Genomic DNA, 13125 nt, shown 5'->3' with positions numbered 1-13125 from the left:
ATGCGCGTCCGGAGCCTGTGCTCCGCAACGGGAAGGGCCACAACAGTGAGAGGCCCGCATACCACAAAAAAAAAAAAAAAAAAAAATGACCCATTACCTATAAAGAAGGGTAATCCAATAACTGTGGTTTCTCATCAGAAACTGTGACGGCCAGAGAGAGTGGCACCATGTTTTTTTAAATCATTAAATATAAGCACAGTATTGTACAGCAACATTTTAGTGTGACTAAAAACAGAGCTGGCACAAGGGAGTTTGGGGGATGATGGTCTGTTCTTTATCCTGATCATGGTACTGGTTACAGGAATCTATACATGTATTAAAACTCACAGACCTGTACACAGAAAAACGAAGGTCAGTTTTACTATCATAATAACTCATAATGATACAGAGATAAATTTGGGATTATTTGTCCATACCTATCTCAACACCTCCAAGTCATTTCCAGATGTGTACATTCATTTTCCCCCTCAAAATAAGAGCCTCTTTGATGCAAGCCTGTGATTGTAGCTGTATTATATATATATATATATATATATTTTTTTTTTTTTTTTTTTTTTTTTTTTTGGCTGCATTGGGTCTTTGTTGTTGTGCATGGGCTTTCTCTAGTTGCGGGGAACCGGGGCTTCTCTTTGTCATGGTGCACAGGCTTCTCATTGCGGTGGCTTCTCTTGTTGCGGAGCATAGGCTCTAGGAGCGTGGGCTTCAGTAGTTGTGGCACGGGCTCAGTAGTTGTGGCGCACGGGCTTAGTTGCTCCACGGCATATCGGATCTTCCCAGGCCAGGGCTCGAACCCATGTCCCCTGCATTGGCAGGCAGATTCTTTACCACTGCACCACCAGGGAAGCCCTGTATTTTCAAATAAACAAACTGCTTTTGAAAAAAATTTTTTAAACAAAAGGCAGGGCTGGCAAGATACTTGATTTCCTACAGAAGAGAAAACTGAAGATCCAGGACTCTCTGAAGCTGTTCGGAAGGAGGGAGGGCGGAAGCTGAGGAAGAGCTCTGTTGGGGGTACTTGGGAAGGGGTCGGTCCCAGAGACTCAGACCTGCCAGATGCAATAAACAAAGGAGGCTGCCACATTCTGACAGTGAAAGACCACTTCTGAGCAAAAGGGCAAACTGAGTTGACATTCATTTATCTGAATAAAGAATGGAAAGAATTTACATCTAGTCCATCCGTAAAAGGACTGAATTTGGAAACACTGTAGAAGAGAAATTCATACCGTCTTTAGCTTGAGAAAGAAAGTAATCCACCACGGTCTTTATCTCAGATTTACCCTGCAAATATTTCTTATGACAATATGTTTTTTAAACTTAGTGATCAACAGGTTCCAAAACAGAATTAAAACAAGATCGAATTTAAATTCAAATGCCTGCTTCCCTATCTGAATTCCGCCCCCCCCAACAAGCCAGTTTGATGTAATTAACTCCGCCACCTAGTGGCTACAAAAAGTGTTCTTCAGGAGAAACTAGGAAATTAATTTTTGGACACAATTCTTTGAAAACTGTCAATGTATTACTGAACAAATATCTACTAATGCCTCCCACGTGGCAGGCACTGTGGCTCCTGGGAAGGGAACTGTGAACAGTGCTACAATCCTCTGCCTTGCCTAACCCAGGTGACCTTGAGGAGTAAGGGCCAAGAAGTCACGACATCTCCCCTGTCCCCCAACAGGCGTACCTCCTGCCACTTGCTCTGCTTGAGGCAGTTGGTTAGAATCGTGCCATTACATCCCCCCAAATCCAGAATTAGAGGGCAGATGGGAGGTTTCCTACTGCTCCACCACCTCCAGTTTTCTCCCTGTCCCACCTCATCTGCTCCAGGGACCCACAGTTCAGGAACCAGATATCCCAGTTCTGAGCTGGAGTCAGCCCCTGTCACAGCATCCACCCTGCCTGAGCAGCCACACAGGTGTTAGCTCGGTTCTGCTCCAACCCTGGCCCCCTGGGACCCAGGCCTGCCCATCCACTGGGAAGACCTTCCACTCTCACAAGAATGGTGGGGACACGGTCCACAGAAAATCTCTTTTTGGAAACTTGGGCTCCATGGTAGAAGGACCCCGGAAGTGGTCCCTCCCTCCCCTACCCAGCTAAGCCTGGGGTCCCAGAGGAATCTGCCTGCCCCACAGCGGAAGCAGTGTGACCCAGGGACCAAAGAAGATGCCCTGAGAGCACAGCTCCAAGCCCCCAGCACAATCTGGTCACCTTCAGCACAAAAGACAAGAAGGATTTCTTAAACAAGACACCAAAAGCACCAGCCATAAAAGAAAAGACCGATACGTTCAACTGCATTAAAATTAGAGACTTCTGACCCTCAAAAAATAAAGAAAATGAAAAGACAAGCCATATGACATGATAAAATACTTAGCAGCACATGTAATTAACATAGGACAAGTATCCAGCGTGTATCAAGTTGAACCATATGAAACTGCCATTTTTTGTAGGTCAGAATGATCAAATACCAGCAATTTCACGCGATTCAAAGTAACATAAAGAATTCCTACAAATCATTAAGGCAGACAATCCGGCAGAAAAATTGACTGAAGGTTTGCACAGACACTCCACATAAGAGGAAATCCAAATAGCCAGTCAGTATAGGAAATGTGCTCAACCTCATCAATATTTGGATAAAGGTAAATTAAAGCCACAATAACAGACCATGAGCTAATCCGTCATATCTGGCAAAAATTTAAAAGTCTGACAATATTAAATGTTGTTGAGGATGTGGGGCAAAGGGAACGCTCAGACACTGCGGGCAGGAAGATAAACTCGGACAGGTCCCTCCCCGACCCAGTGCAGCCCAACTTGCATGTGTAGTCGTGCGGACCTCACCTCCTCAGAGAGACTTGCCTCCATCTATTTCTACACCCTTTCTCAAATAGGTGACCTTTCCTCCACCAACAAACCCCCATCACTTGTATATACACTGTTGCTGTATATACAAGCGATATATACATGTGTGTATGTAGCTCCCTTATCTCCCCAACTAGACTGTGAACGCTGGAGTCAGGACTGGCTCAGGTCCGTTTGCAACACCCCAGAGTTCTTACCTGAGGATTCCACTTCTGGGTATTTACCCAAAGAGAATGAAAACACTGATTCGAAAAGATATCTGCCCCCCTATGTTCATTGAAGCACTATTTACAATAGCCAAGATATGGAAACAACCTAAGTGTCCATCACAGATGAATGGATAAAGAAGATGTGAGCGATATAGAGAGAGATAATGGAAAACTACTAAACCCTAAGAAAAAGTGAAATCTTACCATTTGTGACAACATAGATGACCCTCGAGAACACTGTGCTAAGTGAAATAAGTCAGATGGAGAAAGCCATACTTTATGATTTCACTTACGTGTGGAATCTAAAAAACAACCGAACAGACAAAACTCCTAGGTACAGAGAACAGATGGGTTGTTGCCAGAGGGGAAGGGGGTTGAGGGTGGATGAAATGGTGAAGGGGATCAAGAGGTACAACTTCCAGTTATTAAAAAAAAAAAAGTCTTGCCATGTACAGAATGAGAACTCTAGTCAATAATATTGTATCGCAAATTTGAAAGTCACTAAGAAAGTAAATCTTAAGAGTTTTCATCACAAGAAAAAAATTTTTTTTTATACCCAGCTCAATCCAAGTCCTAGGGCAATACCGGTTCCCTTTGCCTGTTTGGAATAGAATGAGACTTTCCCATCACTCCATTCCCTGGGAATGAAAACTGCAGGATGGCAGGTGGCACAGAATTCCTCTGGGACTCCAAATTCTTTAGATTAGTCTTGCCCATGATTCTGGGCATGAAGTTTTCTGCCTGAAGGCACATGGGCTGAATGTGGATGCTCAGAATAGAAGATACAGAAACCAATTAGGTTCTGCCCTAGAGGCTTCATTTACGAGCCTTCTTCCTAACAGAGCATGTGGCCGAACCTGAAGACAAAAATAAGAGAGAGATATTTAAAGTCTACTCTTGAGTTTGCAAAAGATATACTCACTCCTGACCACTATGCGTGACAGAAACTAGTCCCAGCGTTCCGATGGTTTCCGAAGAGAACCGTGGCTCACCGTGGAAAGGCCTCCGTGGCATAAGCTGAGAACAGCCAGGAGAGAGTGGGTATCAGGTGTCTCTCGTGGCCCCAGTGACTTTGCTGTGCCAGGCCCAGGAGTGGGTCTGGACTTCCTTGGTTGCCAGTATGGCTTTTCTGGTTGAAAAAGATGAAACCAGAAGAAAGGAGGTGATGTTCTTACGGATGTGAACACTTTCCTTCCTCCGTGCTCAGAGTCACAGACCTAGACCTGGTCAGTGGACAAGAAACCAGGATTCGTAAGAGTGCTGATGTTCTTCTTGCCCCTCCAGGTGTTCTCTCCACCCTGCTCGTCTGGCAGGCTGGCCTCCATGGACCGCATTTGTAGGCTCCCTTGTGCCACAGCGCGGGTTGGGTTCAGCCTATGGGTGGCCCTGGCAGGTGAAGGTGATCAAAGGATTTGGTCCCCTGGCTTCCTCTGTGCCAGACCCCAGTTTGGCATGGCAGCGTCCTACCAAGGGCCACAGCTCTTGTCAGGTGGCTCTGTCCTACAAGTCTCAGCCTGTTCTAGGAACATGTCAGATTAAAGGAGCCAGAGAAGCTCATCAAGAGATTACCTGAGACCAGATTAAAGGAGTGCAGGCCCCCTGCACACACCCTAACCCTATCAACAACCCCATCCTTGAACCATTGTTATAAAACTCCTCGCCAAATCCTCCTGGGTTGGGACACACAGTTTTGAGGGGCAGGAACCCTCTGTGCTCCCCTTTGCCTGGCAGAGCAATAAAGCTATTGTTTTCTACTTCACCCAAAACTCTTGTCTCCAAGATTCGATTCAGCCCTGGTGCACAGAGGCCAAGCTCTCGGCACGAACAGCAGGAGGAATGGAGAGCGGGCAATACATGAAGGAGCTGCTTGGGCCCAGAACTGGCTGCTGTGCTGGAGGGGCTGGGAGGCCAAGAAGTCCAGGTTTGGCAGGCCTGTCAGATGCCCGGCTGGAACGTTCGGGTAGAAGGAAGGGGCGTTCCCATGATAAGGGAGCTATAGGTCTGAAGCTCCAAAGAGTATGAACTAAAGATAGGCCCTTAATAATCATTTTAAAGACATTGGTGGAATGGCATAGGCCGTGAGTACAGATAAACTCCACGTAGAGAAGTAGACCAGTGAGCAATAATTATTTGCTGAACATTTCTTCAGCACTGGCTGCATGCCAGGCACTAAACCAAGTTTTTTTGTTTGTTTGTTTGTTTGTTTGTTTGTTTGCGGTACGCGGGCCTCTCACTGCTGCGGCCTCTCCCGTCGCGGAGCACAGGCTCCGGACGCGCAGGCTCAGCGGCCACGGCTCACGGGCCCGGCAGCTCCGCGGCACGTGGGATCCTCCCGGACCGGGGCACGAATGTCTCGCCATGACCGCTGAGCCACCAGGGAAGCCCTAAACCAAGTATTTTATGGTGATTGAATGCCTTTACCTCATTTATTATAATCCTCACAGCAACCCTGTGAGGCACTGCCTAGTGTTACCCTCATTTTACAAACAGGAAACTAAGGCTCAGAGAAGTTAAGTAACTTGCCGAAGGCCACACTGCTAGGAAACGTCATCACGGATAGTTGACTCCAGAGAGTCTGACTCCTGATCCTGGGCTTTTTGTTAATCATTTCACTGAATGAGCTCTTTGGTTGCACAATCTATACTAGAGTTTTATGTTTTTTTCTTCATGTTGTTTACCTCCAAGGACTGGTAGTTCTGAAAGATAACACTAGAATTAACTGCCCTATGCTTGCAGAGTCTGAGTTTTCCAATTTGCATGTGTTCCTGAAAGAGCCTGGGACTTTGCCCCCTTACCCACTGATGGGAAAGAAAACCGAGGGAAGTAATGCTTCGACTAATGCAGAATTATCTCCTAACTCCACTCCAGATGGTTTGCATTTGAAATCAAGTAACCAGCCGTTCAGAAAATTCAGTCTGGGGATGTGACTTGCGCAGTGAGAGGTGAAAACGCAAAAACAGGTCTGTTTTCCCCGTTTCAAACGGGGCAAACATTTTATTGGCTTCTCATTGTCTCCGAGATATAAAGTCCACATTCCCTGCACCTCCGGCCCTTGCCTACCTCTCTGGCATTTTTACTGGCTGTACCAACTGCTCCCTCAGCAATCCAGACAACATCGCCGTGCAAAGCAGCTGCCTACTCCTAAGCACCACCAAGGGAGCCTCTGCCTTTCCCCCTAGCATCTTACTCTGAAAATTTTCAAACACACCGAAAAGTTGGGGGGAACATTTACATGTATCCATTACTCAGACGCTACGATTAATATTTTGCTATGTTTGCTGTGTCACATACCTGTGCACCTCTCCAGCCCTTTTTGCATTTTGTTTTTTATGCATTTTCAGGTAAGTTGCAGACATCTGTACCCGTCCCCTTAAATACTTCAGCACACATATCATTAACTAGAGTTCCATATTTGTTTTCAGTTCTTTTTTCACCCCTTTGAGGCAGCATAGCCCAGACCTTGCTTCTTTGAGCAAGTGTCAGAGCCCCACGGCTGAGAAGCTTTTTCTACCCTGGGTGCTCAAAAATCTCCAAAGTCTTGGAGCCTACGAAAAACACTGGCTCATCGGCTCCTACAATTCGAGAGAAGCCTTGGATTGTGTCCAAAGCGAAGGCAGCCTGCTAACGGGCCCGACCGCGCACGCAGGGCAGAGGCCACTCTGCCCATGCATGAAGTCAGCGCCATCCCCGGGGGTGGCGGGGGCGACCAGCTCACTCCTGCTCCCGTGAGGAGCCTTGTCATGTGTGGAACCACCAGGCCATCCTTCTGGTGCCCCATGCAGCCCCCGCTGGAGAGGGTCCCTTCCTCACCCAGACGGGACCCAGAGCTGTCAGAGGAAGCCTCCAGTGCATGGAATCTGGGTGTATCCTGGACAGATTCCGATAGCTTAAAATCAGAGATTAAGCACCTGTTTAGGTGCAAAAACCTTTACCCAAAAAAGCAAATTTTTCCAGCTTATGCCCTACCTTCCAGGTTAAGTTATAATGCCATTGAGGTGGTAAAAGATATCCTCTAGATATAATATTTGTTTGAAGATTTTTTTTTTAAGTAGGTGTGAGCAAAGGTATCTGCTTACTAGCAGTAGGTCTTTTTTTCCCACACACCCATCCTGGCATAGACACAAAAGTTCCTTTCCTGAAAGAGACATGGAAGGGCTACCTACACAGATGAAGGGGCCTCAGCAGACGCCTCTTGTAAGGAAGGTGCTCACCTGCCCCTTACAGGACTGAATACCACCTTGTCGCAGGGAACAGGGATGGCTGCAGGTTTGGGGGCCAGAGAGACCCAGGTGCCAATCCAGGTCCTGCCACTGACCAGCAGTGCAGCCTCGGGATGATGCCTGTTTGCAGGGCCACCTCTAGGGTCCCTCGAGGCCATGCACAGCGTCCCTGGCACAGTGGCACCTGGGCCTGCATGAGTGATGGGCGTGGTGGGGGGTATTCACTCCTCAGTGAAACCCAGAACCTCCCACGCTGATGTGGAAGGGACCCTCTTCCCTGAAGAGACGAGCTGGCCCGTGGCCTCACTTTACCCCCTGAGCGTCACCTCCTCTGGGTCCCCTGCCTGCACCTCCCTTTAACAAGCACGCCCAGCCTAACCCTCGAAATCTGTAAAACAAGACTCTACCAAGTCCCAGCGGAAACAAATCAAAGGGACGACATGGATGAACCTGGCCCGGGGAGCTGGGTTGTGGCTCCCTCAGAGCCAGGGCTGGCGAAGCCTGTCTCACTCTGTACCCTCAGGGCCCAACTCCAACCCCACCCTGAGAGCTTGATACTCTCTCTGTTAATCTGAGCTGGAATATTACTCAGCCATGAAAAGGAACAAACTAGTGTCATTTGCAGAGACGTGGATGGACCTAGATATTGTCATACAGAGTGAAGTAAGTCAGAAAGAGAAAAACAAATACTGTATAATATTGCTTGTATGAGGAATCTAGAAAAATGGTAGAGATGAACTTACTTGCAAAGCAGAAAAAAAGTCACAGATGTAGAGACCAAACTTATGGTTACCAAGGGGAGAAGGGGAGGAGGGTTGAATTGGGAGATTGGGATTAACACATATACACTATTATGCATGAAATAGATAACTAACGAGAACCTACTGTATAACACAGTAGGTTCTCTACATTGAGTAGAGGGAACTCTACTCAGTGCTCTGGGGTGACCTAAATGGAAAGGAAATCTAAAAAAGAGTGGATATATGTATATGTATTACTGATTCAATTTGTTGTACAGCAAGAAACTAACACAACATTGTAGAGCGACTATACTCCAATAAAAAAAAATTAATGATAAAAAAATAAAAAACCTGAGCTACATTCCTGGGCCTCATTCATCCCTCCACTGATGTGGATAATGTATGATAATAGATGTTTTCTTTTTCTTACTGTTTATAAAATCCTACAGCTTTCAGCAGGAAGGCGGAGAAGGAGAGGAGAAGAAATGCCCGGGCCGCAACTTCAGTGGCCAAGGAGCCTGTCAAGGGCTCCTGCAGGCTGCAGACTGGAATGTGGGTTTTCAAATAGCCCTGGGGCTTCCTGTGGCCACTGCCTTTCTTCTAGAGCAAACGTCCACCGGCTCAGAGCAGCTTCTTCGATCTTGCTCCCTCAGTCCCCAACCTGCCTCCAGACCCAGGGGCTGTAACGTTGAAAGTGGGCATTTGCTTTGAGGGAAATAAGCCTTTGTCCAGCACTCCAGCAAACGGGGAGTTGTATAAGAAGAGTGGGGTTAAAGAGCATCCTTAAGAGTAAGAAATAGGAGTCGGCAAGGGTTACGCCCAGAACCAGGCATCTGAGACTTTTGCCCCAGTTGATGTTACATATTTGCTGCTGTCACCCGTCTTCCTGGGGCTTCTTTTCCTGATCCCTGACCTGGATCCCTCTCTGCCATTCCACCTCACCCCTTTATCTTATCAACCCTGTTCGTCTACCTTCAGTGGGCTAGCCTGATTGCCCTCCACCCTGTCCCCGGGACCTGCCCTTCCTTGGCCTTCTAAAGGCAGGTCTAAATCTTGTCCTTAAAAAGCCAGCAGCAGGTACATAAATTGCAGAGCCCAGTATAAAATGAAAATGTGGGACCCCTTTTTCAAAAGTTAAGAACTTCAAGACAGCAATAGTAGAGCATTCAACTGAGGGCAGGGCCCTTCTTAGTGTGGAGCCGGGGAGACCCCACAGGTTGCATGCCCTCGAAGCCCAAGCTGACTCACACCATCCTCAGCTGTCCTTGCCCCAAGGGGCCCACCCCAGACCCCGTCCATGTGGCCATATTAATAGGAACCTGGTTGAGGGACTACATCAAAGGAAAATGTTTCTGCTTGGCAAAAGAAATAATCAACATAATGAAAAGGCAACTTACAGAATGGGAGAAAATATCTGCAAATCATACATCTGAGAAGGGGTCAATATCCAAAATATATAAAGAACTCATACAGGCTTCCCTGGTGGCGCAGTGGTTAAGAATCCACCTGCCAATGCAGGGGACATGGGTTCGAGCCCTGGTCCGGGAAGATCCCACATGCTGCGGAGCAGCTGAGCCCGTGAGCCACAACTACTGAGCCCGCGGGCCACAACTACTGAAGCCTGCGCGCTTAGAGCCCGTGCTCCTCAACAGGAGAAGCCACTGCAATGAGAAGCCCGTGCACCGCAACAAAGAGCAGCCCCCGCTCGCCGCAACTAGAGAAAGCCCGCGCACAGCAACGAAGACCCAACGCAGCCAAAAATAAATCAATAAAATAAATAAACTTTTAAAAAAAGAACTCATACAACTCAATAACAACGAGAACAACAAAACTAACACTTGGACTGAAAAATGGGCAGAGAAACTGAATGGGCATTTTTTCCAAAGAAGACATACAGATGACCAACAGGTTATCACCTCACACCTCTTAGAATGGCCGTCATCAAAAAGACAAGTGGTAAGAAGTGGTAGGGAGGGTGTGGAGAGAAGGGAACCCTCCTACACTGTGGGTGGCAATGTGAGTTGGTGCAGCCACTATGGAGAACAGTATGGCGTTTCCTCAAAAAATTAAAAATAGAACTACCATATGACCCAGCAATCCCACTTCTGAGTATATTTTCAAAGGAAATTAAAACAGGGTGTGCACTCCCAGGTTCACTGCAGCACTATTCACAATAGCCAAGGTATGGCAACAACCTAGGGGTCCACTAACAGATGAATGGATACAGAAGCTGTGGTGTATGTTTCTACACTGGAATATTATTCAGCCATGAGAAAGAAGGAAATTCTGCCATTCGTGACATCATGGGTGGACCTTGAGGGCATTATGCTGAGTGAAATAAATCTGACAGAGAAAGACAAATACTATGCGATCCCACTTTAATGTAGAATCTTTTAAAAAAAGCCAGACTTGTAGAAATATGGCATAGAATGGTGGCTATCAGGGGCTGGGGCATGAGGGAAATGAGGAGATGTTGGTCAAAGAATACAAAGCCTCCAGTTAGAAAATGAATAAGTTCTGGGCATCTAAGGCACAGCATGGTGATTATTGATACCGTGTTGTATACGTGAAGGTTGGTAAGAGAGTAGATCTTAAATGTTCTCACCAGGAAAGAGAAATGGTAATTATGTGACATGATGCGGGCATTAGCTGACACTACAGCTGGTCAGTTGTCATACTGCAATATGTAAGTGTATCAAATCAACACATTCTATGCCTTAAACTTACCCACTGTTGTAGGTCAATTATATCTCAATAAAGCTAGAAACGTAATCTAGTCGAAACTTCACCGTGGAGCATGTCTTTTCCTTAGAATGCCACACAGCAATCCCTCAAGACTTTTCTAACCTCTGGGTTCGAACATCTCTTCTGTGCCCCTTGTCCACATGATCTGTTCATTCATGCACTCTGAAAACAAAACTTGAGCCCCTACCGTATGCCAGGCCCTGTGTTGGTCTCTGTATATCTGAAGAAATTAAGACACAGTCCCTGACCTCAAGGAAGCAGATAAGAAGAGACAGACCTGTGAACAGAGAGTTACGAGCAGTGAAGGAAGGCCATGGGGGAATGGAAAAGGGGTTGAAAGAGGGGCCTTGGCATTGAAGCTTGAAGGAAGGAGCTCGGTGAGCGAACAAGGAGAGAGAGAGAGAGCTTTCAGACAAGGGAACGACGTGGACCAAGGCCAGGAGGCCCCGTGGGCCTGGCCTGGTTGGGAATGGCTGGAGCACGGGGCCAGGTGATGGCAAATTAGAGGGAAAGGGATATTCCAAGAACAAAAGGAAGATCAGGGCTGGGCTGGAAAGGGTGTTTAATGCCAACTCCGTAGTATGAGTGTTATCCAATAGGCAACAGTACCCCACCAAAGCGGGGAAGGCCCGTGGTCAGATTGATTCTTGCAAAAGCATGAAGGACAGATGGGAGAGACTCCAGTGGAGAGTCAGGGAGTTTGGATGCTATTGTATAATAGCATCCAATAGCAATAATAATAATTTCCAGGTACAAATCATGAGGGTTTAAATAGAGACCAATGGTTCTCAACAGGAGGGCAATTTTGCCCCTCAGGAAAGACTTGTCAATGTCAGAAGACATTTTTAGTTGTCACAACAGGAGAGGGGTGGGTGCTCCCGACATCTAGTGAGTAAAGGCCAGGGAGGCTACTAAACACCCTACAATGCCCAGGACAGCCACATAACAAAGAGTGACCAGGCTCGAAATATCAACAGTGCCAGGGCCCCTGATGAAAACGGTAGAATTTTCTCCTTGTGAACCAGTCTTCCCTAATCAGGGATGCAACCCAGGATGGTGGCTTCATTAGCCTAGAGGGCTAATCAGGTGACTTTGGTGGTGCAGCACCTGCGGAACTATTTCTTTCTCCTGGTTCTACGGAAACACTCACGCTCTCTAGATTATCGCCAATTATCTCTGATGTGTTGCGACTTTTCCAGAAACAAAATATCAAGAGTTAGCAATGGGGAAGCTGTGAGCTGTGACCTCTGGCCCACTGACCACGGACACTGGAGCCATCCTCACCTGTCACGCCGCCCCTCCCCAAGCCTGGATAATCTGTCCCCTACAACACGGTCATCCACAAGGCCATCATTTCTGCCCCTTTAAGGGAGGCAGGCAGCCCAGAATTTCAAGGACACGATCTTTGCCCCAGTGTTATCTGTAACTTTCACCAATCATTAACAGCGAGAGGGGAGGAACCACACCTCAGAAATCAAGGTCATGTACAGGAGGGACCAGCAGCCAGACAGAGACTGTGGTGAGCTGGGAAAACAGAGAAGGAAGCAAGGCAGCAGAGCCCAAATTCCAAAATTCCACCCCTCACTGCCCTTGGCCTACGTGAACAGCCATAGCTTCACCCAGCTTTTCTGCTAGGTCCATTCTTTTCTCTTTCCTTGGGGTGGTTCTTAAAGACGTTTCTCTCCACGGTCTCCATGGCATTCCCTCAAGTCCCCCTCTTCGTCCCACTTTTCCACAGACGTGCACAAGGGGCTCATGGCCTAACCAGCTCCTCCCAGACACCCCACCTCCGCCCTCCTTGGCACAGTAGCAGATTCTGCCCTGGACTCACACCCCAGCCGGGGTCCTGGGAATACACCACCCATCTCAGCTCTGCAGCTCTGCTCCTACCTGGCCCTCCTCCTCAGTCCCTCGCACATCCCAAGACAACACTTGCCTCGGCTTTGTGGAGCCCTCAGGGTGGAGCAGCCCGGATGTGCTCACCTGCCCTGAGCCACACATCTGCTAGGGCAGGGGGTAGGGGGGGATGTGAAGAGGGTGTGCTGGGTTGAATAATGTCCCGCAAATTCTTGTCCGTCCTGGAACCTCAGAATGCGCCCTTATTTAGAAATAAGGTCATTGCAGGGCTTCCCTGGTGGCGCGGTGGTTGGGAGTCCGCGTGCCGATGCAGGGGACGCGGGTTCGTGCCCCGATCCGGGAGGATCCCGCATGCCGCGGAGCGGCTGGGCCCGTGAGCCATGGCCGCTGAGCCTGCGCGTCCGGAGCCTGTGCTCGTCCGTCCTGGAACCTCAGAATGCGCCCTTATTTAGAAATAAGGTCATTGCAGGGCTTCCCTGGTGGCGCGGTGGTTGGGAGTCC

This window comes from Physeter macrocephalus, chromosome 5 (assembly GCF_002837175.3).
Source record: "Physeter macrocephalus isolate SW-GA chromosome 5, ASM283717v5, whole genome shotgun sequence".
Classification (NCBI taxonomy): domain Eukaryota; kingdom Metazoa; phylum Chordata; class Mammalia; order Artiodactyla; family Physeteridae; genus Physeter; species Physeter macrocephalus.
This window is presented reverse-complemented; position numbering follows the sequence as displayed.